This window comes from Malaclemys terrapin, chromosome 13 (genome assembly GCF_027887155.1).
Source record: "Malaclemys terrapin pileata isolate rMalTer1 chromosome 13, rMalTer1.hap1, whole genome shotgun sequence".
Taxonomy (NCBI): domain Eukaryota; kingdom Metazoa; phylum Chordata; order Testudines; family Emydidae; genus Malaclemys; species Malaclemys terrapin.
The window spans coordinates 18,525,332-18,534,626 of record NC_071517.1 but is presented as its reverse complement, the minus strand read 5'-3'; the positions used below and the strand labels follow the sequence as shown (position 1 = coordinate 18,534,626).

At 46.1% G+C, this 9,295-nt stretch overlaps 1 long non-coding RNA gene across 2 annotated transcripts; it reads right to left on the bottom strand.

Annotated features, from left to right (window-relative positions):
- Window positions 1-1,990: 1,990 nt before the first annotated feature.
- On the bottom strand, window positions 1,991-6,160 carry LOC128847776 (uncharacterized). Of its 2 annotated transcripts, XR_008446950.1 has the most exons (4): window positions 6,009-6,160; window positions 4,614-5,195; window positions 4,055-4,112; window positions 1,991-3,855 (listed from the first exon to the last, which is right to left on the bottom strand). It is a non-coding gene; the product is annotated as an uncharacterized LOC128847776 (long non-coding RNA). The 2 variants fall into 2 exon arrangements; XR_008446951.1 differs by lacking the exon at window positions 6,009-6,160 and having other exon boundaries at window positions 4,614-5,255.
- Window positions 6,161-9,295: the final 3,135 nt, after the last annotated feature.

Sequence of the window (9,295 nt, the reverse complement as noted above, 5' to 3'; positions counted from 1 at the left end):
GGGACTATCTAAAGGTTGTTTGGCCCCTGAGGTAACTGATAGCAGCCTCAGGGCTGCTCTAACTCAGAAAACTCCAATGGTCCCCAAGCCTGTTGCAGAGCTAGGATCATTGGAATGCAGCAGCACTCGCAGCCACAGCTCCCTTTCCCCAGGCACACCGTGATATGTACCTATAGTGGGACTGTGTGGGGCAAGGGGATGGTGACATAGAGCTGGCTTTCTGTGCAAGGGGAATCATTAGCTGCCACTTAGGCCAATTTTAAGTCTGTTTTGCACTTCTGTGGCCATGATCTGGCTCCTTGAACCTGTAATTCTGGATGGTGGAAACGGAATGAAGCATCTTCTGAGGGGCTGGAAAGGAAGTTGGGATTCCTCACTAATTTTTCAGACCTGGAAATCCTGGAGTAAGTGCCATAATTTCTGAAAGTTACAAGCTCGAGGCACTTCACACTTGAATGAAAGGTGTGACGTAAGCGCAAAGTGTGATGGTATTAGTTATGTGATTTAAAAAAATCAATTAAAAAACAAACCCAAGCCGTCCTGGAGCTCCTGGGTAAATCATTGAGTCATGCATCTTGACAGACTGAGTTCACTTCCTTTGTGGAGCCAAAAGAAAAATTTGATCCAGATTCTAACTGAATGTGCCTCCCGTACAGCCCCCCCCAGAAATGTTCACAAAGGATTGTGGACCCCCTGTTCACAAGGCTGGGAGGAATCGAGTCTGGATATCACTCAGATCACTTTTGTTCTAGGGCTGTCAAGTGATTAAAAAAATGAAGCATGATTAATCGCAATGTTAAACAATAAGAGAATACCATTTGTTTAAATATTTGTGGATGTTGTCTACATTTTCAAATATATTGATTTTAATTACAACACAGAATACAAAGTGTACAGTGCTCATTTTATATTTATTTTTGATTACAAATATTTGCACTGTAAAAAAAGATATAGTCTTTTTCAATTCACCTCGTACAAGTACTGTAGTCCAATCTCTTTATCGTGAAAGTGCAACTTACAAATGTAGAATTAGGTATAAAAAAATAACTGCGTTCAAAAATAAAGCAATGTAAAACTTTATGGGCAAGAGCTTGCACTTGAACCCAAGAGACTGACCGCTCTCCTGAGCAGGGCCGGCTCTGGCTTTTTTGCCACCCAAGGCAAAAAAGCCTCCGGCCACCACCCCCCTTACCCCCAGCGTGGCAGGGGAGGGCGCCGAGCCCGGACGCGGGCCGCTCTCCCCGACCAGCCGGAGCGCCGGGGGGAGGGTGGCAAGCCCGCCGCAGCTCCGCTGGCGGCTGGAGCCCCGGGAGGAGGGTGGAGAGCCTGGCCAGGGCTCCGCTCTCCCCGGCAGCCCCCCAATGAATTGAAGAGCAGGACAAATATTTCCTTTCAGCACTCCACTTTTTCAAAGAGGTCAGAATGCAGATTGGCTGGGGATAGGGGAGAATCACTTCCAGGGTCTCTGCTAAAGAAATGCTGGAGAAAGATGGTTCTTCCCCCCAGGGTGAACTCCAAGAGCTCCTTGGTTGAAATGACCTCCCCTGCTCCCATGCTGTGCATGCAACTGCCCCCAGGGATCCAGTGGACAAGTCAGCAGAAGCCTTTCACTTCAACAGGCCACTTGGCTTTCCAGGGCCTGTAAGTTTTCCCTTGAAAGGAAATAAATCTTGAAGGCATTTTTCCTGTGACTATGGCCCTGGTATCAGTGACTGATGTTTCTTGGCAGTTTCCTACTAATGGGATCAGGTAGCAGAAGGGCCGGCTCTAACTTTTTTGCCGCCCCAGGCAAAAAAGAAGAGCGCTGCCCCGCCGTAACACCCCTCCACCCCCGAGTGCTGCGCCGCCGAAACCCCCCGAGCGCCGGGCCGGGCCACCCAACCCCCCAGCGCCGCACTGGGCCGCCCAAATCCCCGGTGCACCGCGCCGGGCCGCCCAACCCACCCCCCACCCAGCGCCACCGAAACACCCCCCGCGCTGCCCGGCCAAAACAAAAGCAAAAGAAAAAAAACAACCCTCAAGCACCACCCCACCGAACAAAAAAACAACAAACAAAAACACCGCGAGCGCCCCCCGCCGCCCCAACATTGGCTGCCCCTTCTAAGGTGCCGCCCCAAGCATGTGCTTGGTCAGCTGGTGCCTGGAGCCGGCCCTGGTAGCAGGCTGGCCAGAAGGGCTCTAATCAGTTTAAACTAATTTCTCTCTAGTTCTGAGAGCATTTGTTGTGACGTTGATTCGATCTCCTGGGAACTCTTTGTTTGTGCCTCTGCTGCACTTCAATGAGGTTATTTTCCTGGGCTTCGAACCCGGATTTCCTCTGATAATGCAGAGTAAATAAAACACACCCACCGTATTTAGATTTCAAAAATAGACCAAAGACTTTCTTGTTTCAGGCACCATCTCGGGGCCACTGCTTTTTCAGCGAATTCCTTGTGATGAAGAGTTTCGTAAATATCAAGCAAGCTGCATATGTCTCAGGATGATGCTTCCATAACTGGGGCTAGCCCTTTAAGGATCATGTAAGAATCTGTTTCCGTTATTACTCCAGGTTAAAAAGGTCTTTTGGAAGATGCCTCCAGCAGCTCAAAAGCAAGCATCATTCTGGAAGTTAATGTGAACTGATGCACATCTTAAATGAATGGCACCATCCAAACTGGCATAAAATCAGCATTAGATTATCATTGTCAGTCACAGTTCTCCAAGACAGATTGCCATGCCTTTTGATGGTCAGAAAATGGTCAGATTGCTATAAGCAAAACCGCTGAAGCAAAACCACTGTGCACTATAGTTAACAGCTTCACAGTTTTGGTATCACCAGATACATCATTCTATCAGATTACAGATGCTGTCTGTGATGTGCACTGACTGAGATGAATCTTTCAAGACATGTAAGATGCAAGAAGTTGTCATAAAGTACCAGTTACCTGAGATCAGTACATGAGGATGCCAATCCACGATCAGCGTTACACACAATTAACACTTTCACTGCAGAAATAGAACATATGTTGCTCTTCTGGGCTATGTGTATTCCTCCGTGAAAAAATTGGGTTTGTTTAGTCTGGAGAAGAGAAGACTGAGTGGGGACATGATAACAGCTTTCAAGTAAATAAAAGGTTGTTACAAAGAGGAGGGAGGAAATTGTTCCTGTTAACCTCTGAGGACAGGACAAGAAGCAATGGGCTTAAAGTGCAGCAAAGAAGGATTAGGTTGGACAGGAGAAAAACTTCCTAACTGTCAGGATAATTGGGCACTGGACTAAATTGCCTTTAGAGCCTACAAGTCCATTCACTCCTACTTCTTGTTCAGACAGTTACTTAGACAAACAAGTTTGTTTACATTTGCAGGAGATAATGCTGCCCACTTCTTGTTTACAGTGTCACCTGAAAGTGAGAACAGGCATTCTCATGGCACTGTTGTAGCTGGCGTCGCAAGATATTTCTGTGCCAAATGTGCTAAAGATTCATATGTCCCTTCATGCTTCAACCACCATTCCAGAGGACATGCGTCCATGCTGATGACAGTTTCTGCTCAATAACAATCCAAAGAAGTGCGGACCGATGCATGTTCATTTTCATCATGTGAATCAGATGCCACCAGCAGAAGGTTGATTTTCTTTTTTGGTGGTTCAGGTTCTGTAGTTTCCGCATCTGAATGTTGCTCTTTCAAGACTTCTGAAAGCATGCTCCACACGTCATCCCTCTCAGATTGGAAGGCACTTCAGATTCTTAATCCTTGGGTTGAATGCTGTAGCTCTCTTTAGAAATCTCACATTGGTACCTTCTTTGCATTTTGTCAGATCTGCAGTGAAAGTGTTCTTAAAATGAACAACATGTGCTGGGTCATCATCCGAGACTTCTGTAACATGAAATATATGTCAGAATGTGAGTAAAACAGAACAGAAGACATACAATTCTCCCCCAAGGAGTTCAGTCACAAATTTAATTAACGCATTATTTTTTTAACGAACATCATCAGCTTGGAAGCATGTCCTCTGGAATGGTAGCCAAAGCATGAAGGGGCATACAAATGTTTAGCATATCTGGCATGTAAATACCTTGCAATGCTGGCTGCAAAAGTGCCATGCAAACGCCTGTTCTCACTTTCAGGTGGCACTGTAAATAAGAAGCCGGCAGCATTATCGCCCGTAAATGTAAACAAACTTGTTTGTCTTAGTGATTGGCTGAACAAGAAGTAGGACTGAGTGGACTTGTAGGCTCTCAAAGTTTTACATTGTTTTGTTTTTGAGTGCAGTTATGTAACAAACATATCTACATTTGTAAATTGCACTTTCATGATAGAGATTGCACTATGGTACTTGTATGAAGTTAATTGAAAAATAATATTTCTTTGGTTTATCATTTTTACAGTGCAAATATTTATAATAAAAATAATATAAAGTGAGCACTGTACACTTTGTATTCTGTGTTGTAATTTAAATCAATATATTTGAAAATGTGGAAAAACATCCCAAAACAGTTAATAAATTTCAATTTGTATTCCATTGTTTAACAGTGCAATTAAAACTGTGATTAATCGCGATTAATTGCGATTAATTTTTTTTTTTTAGTTAATTGCAAGTTCACTATTTTGTACATTTTGGAATACATGCCTACCAAGCATCACTCATTTGCTCCTGCTGTCTCTCTGCCAGGCCAGCTGATTTGACTCTCATGCAGGGCTGTGGGCATTTAGGGAAGGTCCTCTTGCAGCTACTACAAGCCAAGAGATCTGCATCATCCTGCTAGAGGCCAGGATTGTCATTGGAGTTCTACACAAAAACGGAAAGTCCGCTGCTTGCATCTAGGGTGACCAGATGTCCTGATTTTATAGGGACAGTCCCTATACTTGGGGCTTTTTCTTATATAGGTTCCTATTACCCCCCACCCCCCGTCCCGATTTTTCACACTTGCTGTCTGGTCACCCTACTTGCATCAGGAAAGTGAATGAACCCTATTCCAAATCCATGAATAAGAGCCTGATGTAATGCAATCCAATCCAGACTACCACTAAACCTGTTCCAGGTTTTGGATAATGTTTGAATCTTTTACTGCCATACACTGGATCCACTCCAGGTTTAGTGAAGGATTTACACTCCTCTTGCGGCACTGGGCGTTAGCTGCTCTGTTTGTATCTTAAATTCAGGTGTTGTTTTTCCAGATGAGTTCTGCTCCTACATGCTGTGTTATCAGCCTTTGCTGTAAATGACAGGTGTTAAAATAGGGTTACCATATTTCAGCAAGCAAAAAAGAGGACGGGAGGAGCCCCGCCCCCGTCCTGCCCTAGCCCCGCCCCTGCCCCTCCCACTTCCCGCCCTCCTCAGAACCCCCAACCCTCCCCCTGTTCCTTGTCCCCTGACTGCCCCCTCCTGGGACCCCTGCCCCTAACTGCCCCCCAGGACTCCACCCCCTACCTAAGCCTCCCTGCCTCTTGTCCCCTGACTGCCCCCTCCTGAGACCCTCCCCCCATCCTAACTGCCCCCCTAGGACCCTACCCCCTACCTGTACCCTGATTGCCCCAACCCTTATCCACACCCCCACCCCCAGACAGACCCCTGGGACTCCCATGCCCCATCCAACCACTCCTCACCCCCGACAGCCCCCCCCCATAACTCCCAACCCATCTAAACCCCTCTGCTCCCTGTCCCCTGACTGCTCCGATCCCTCTCCCCACCCCTGCCCCCTGACAGCCCCCCCCCAGAACTCCCAAACACCCCCCCCGCTCCTTGTCCCCTGACTGCCCCCTCCTGGGACCCCTGCTCCTAACTGCCCTCCAGAACCCCACTCCCTACCTAAGCCTCCCTGCCTCTTGTCCCCTGACTGCCCCCTCCTAAAACCTCCCCCCCAAATGCCTCCCCAGGACCCTACCCCCTACCTGTACCCTGACTGCCCAAAACCTTCTCCACCTCCCCCCCAGAAAGCCCCCCCCCCGAACTCCCGACCCTCCCCCCGTCTCTTGACTGCCCCCTCCAAAATCTCCCTGCCCCTTCTCCTGCCCCCTGGCCCCTTTACCCCGCCGCTCAGAACATGGTGTTGGGCTCTGTGCGGAGCCAGACATGTGGCTGCTCTCCCCAGTGCAACACACAACCCGGTCCCTGCCCCTGCACAGTGCTGCCGGAGCGGGGCGCTGGGCTGCAGGGGAGGAGGAGCTGCCGAGACCCGATGCAAACGGCCCGGCAGGCCGGCCGGCTCAGAATGCAGGGAGGGAGGGAGGGAGGGGGGTAGGAGGAGCTCTACAGCTGCTCCGGAGTCCAGCCCGGCAAGCTGCGGGGGAAGGGCTCTGGCTGCCAGAGCCCCATGTGAGCGACTGACTTTCCTGCAGCCCTCCCAGCCACGCCTCGCTCTGCCTGGGGGGGGGGAAATCCCGGACATTTTTAGTGATTTACAAATTCCCCCCGGACGCTAGTTTTAACACAAAAAGGAGGACATGTCCGGGTAAATCCGGACGAATGGTAACCCTAGTTAAAACATGTTAATAATTAATCCATTGAGGACTTTGGGAGTAAAATGGCAAAGGAAACATGCACAGCTCATTAAATGTAACCTAGTCTAGTCTTTCTATTCACCATACTTCATAAATCTGTTTTCATTGTTACAATGGAAATGCATTAGTCACCCTATGAAGTGGTAAGATGTTTTCCATTATAAAACCAGATTTGATTTTCCCTGGGTCCCCAGTAAAAAGAGTCTTTGGCATGTGTGGTTTTTGCCCAAGACTAATTTTTTTCCCCTCATGGTGTGAAGTGGCCCTGATATGTGGGTCACTCTGGTAAAAGTCTTGTGATATTTTTGCCATCACACATTTCAAAAGAAGCTGGGCTCTAAAAACTCCACATTTGTTGCATTCTTTGGGGCACAAGCTGGTGTGGATATGAGGGACTTTTCTCAGTGGGTAACTGAAGGACTGTTTGCTATGAAGAACATGCATGTGATGCAGATTAGGTGTGTAGATTATGATTTACCTGAGGAGGCCTGTGTATCTAACCGAACCTGCAGGCACATGGAATTTAACTCCATACATAAGAGGCTTCAGGTCACCAAACTGACAAATTCCACTTACGGGCTCTGCAGAGAGATGTGGTGGGATGCCTGAGGAGTCCTGGATGAGCACTGACACTCTCTCTAGTCCATATTATAGCGACTTTATCTACGTCACACTTTCACACATCCCAGTCATCAGGAGCTTCTAAAAAACTATGAAAACTCCCCCAACAAAATTTTACAACAGAGATAACGTTGTAATTAATTGGCTGATCAAGAAGTAGGACCGAGTGGATTTGTAGGCTCTGAAGTTTTACATTGTTTTGTTTTTGAGTGCAATTATGTAACAACAAAAAAATCTACATTTGTAAGTTGCACTTTCACAACAAAGAGATTGTACTCCAGTACTTGTCTGAGGTGAATTTAAAAAATGCTATTTCTTTTGTTTATCATTTTTACAGTGCAAATATTTGTAATAAAAAATAATATACACTTTGATTTCAATTATAACACAGAATACAATATATATTATAATGTAGAAAAACATCCAACATATTTAATAAATTTCAATTGATATTCTGTTATTTAACAGTGTGATTAAAAGTGCGATTAATCGCGATTAATTTTTTTAATCATGATTATTTTTTTTTAGTTAATCATGTGAGCTAAATGTGATTAATCAACAGCCCTAGTTTAAAATTAACTTGTGTCTAAAGAGTTTTTTTTACAATTTTTCTGCCACTTAAATATTTTAGATTCATAGATTCACAGATTCTAGGACTGGAAGGGACCCCAAGAGGTCATCGAGTCCAGTCCCCTTTTAGACACCTAGTTCCTCATTACTAGAGTAATAACCTGTCTTCGGAGGAAAGATTGCTTAAATCAGAGAAATGAAACTAGAGCATTAGACACACTTACTGTTTTGGACAGTTTTCTTACATTTTTCTTGCACAAAGAGCAAAACCGGTTTTACATCTCACCCAAATAAGTGCAGTAAACAGGGGAAGTGCTAGAGATGACACGGTCTAATGGTGCTACAAGCCATGGCTCTTTTAAATCCCTGTAGTCTGTTTGTTGCTGGGGTAACCCCCATTAAACCTCAGTGAAGGAGGCACAGAATTGGTCCTAGATACTTGTGACCCGATGTGGATTCCCTGAGCCCCTTGCAGGACACATGGCATCACCACACTATTACCACCGCGTCAGCTTTGATGCAGTAAGAAAAAGCATAGAGCACCTGCCCTCTATGGCCTGCTGAGGAGAACACAGAGAGAGCTGGTGTGCTGCCATCATGGTTGAGAATTTTGGGTGGGTCTCAGCATGTGTGCACCAAAACCAAATTAACTTTCTTGGGTCTTCCAAGAGCCTGGGGTGGGGCTGCCTGCCAGGGAGTTTATTTTCTTCTATGTCTATTGTTTAATGTATGGTCAGCTTTCTGGCTGTATCTAGGATTCTCAAATGAATACAAGGAACTGTCAAACAATAAGAATCTTAAATGCTGGACCATGGCCAAGCCCCAGAAATTCAAACAGAAAGGGTGTATCTAAATGGGTCCCATTAGTTATCGCTGGGATAGATGTCTTATAAGGTACAGTGGAATCAGGTGTGGGACCTGTAAAAGTTGGCCAGTGAATTTAGTAATTGGGGAGGGGAGTAGGAAAACAGGGTTAAGATGAGTAGCATGGAAGAGAGGAAATAAACCACAGAACGGTGCACATCTGTGACTCCCTTTGGGAAATGGAGCAGGGCACCACTGGCTCTAGTTAGGGTGAAGCACATAAACTAAGGGTTGTGCACTGATCAACACTTCTAATCTGAAAACAAATCTGGGAACGGACTCAGCCATTATGAAACATCAGGAGAAAACCAGACATCGGCAGTTCAGCAAGGGCGTGGGCAAGTGGCGTTAAGAACAGAAGGCCTGGTGGTGCATTCAGAAAGTTCTGTCAGATGATGCATAGTGCAGGAAGGGAACTAAATGCCTTTGTGCACAGAGCTGCACCAGGAGCAGCAGAAGGTTCCTGGGGGGCCACCGGCGCCCAAACTGTGCCCTCCAGTCCCCAATTGGACAGTTATCGCCATCTTTGATACCATCTAAGACACTGTCAAACAAGGGAGATTTTCCTTCTAAAAACTCTCTCCATCTAAAGGGAAAGGGAAAGGGAACAAGGGAGGCTGTTGAAACAAAATACTTAGTTAATACTTTACATGCTTTAACTGTTTTTCCTTCTTTTGTTTCTCTTTAATAAATGGTTAAAAGGATTTCTACTTGTGTGTTTGGCACGGTACTAAGCATGCTGAGGACTCTGTATACCAAA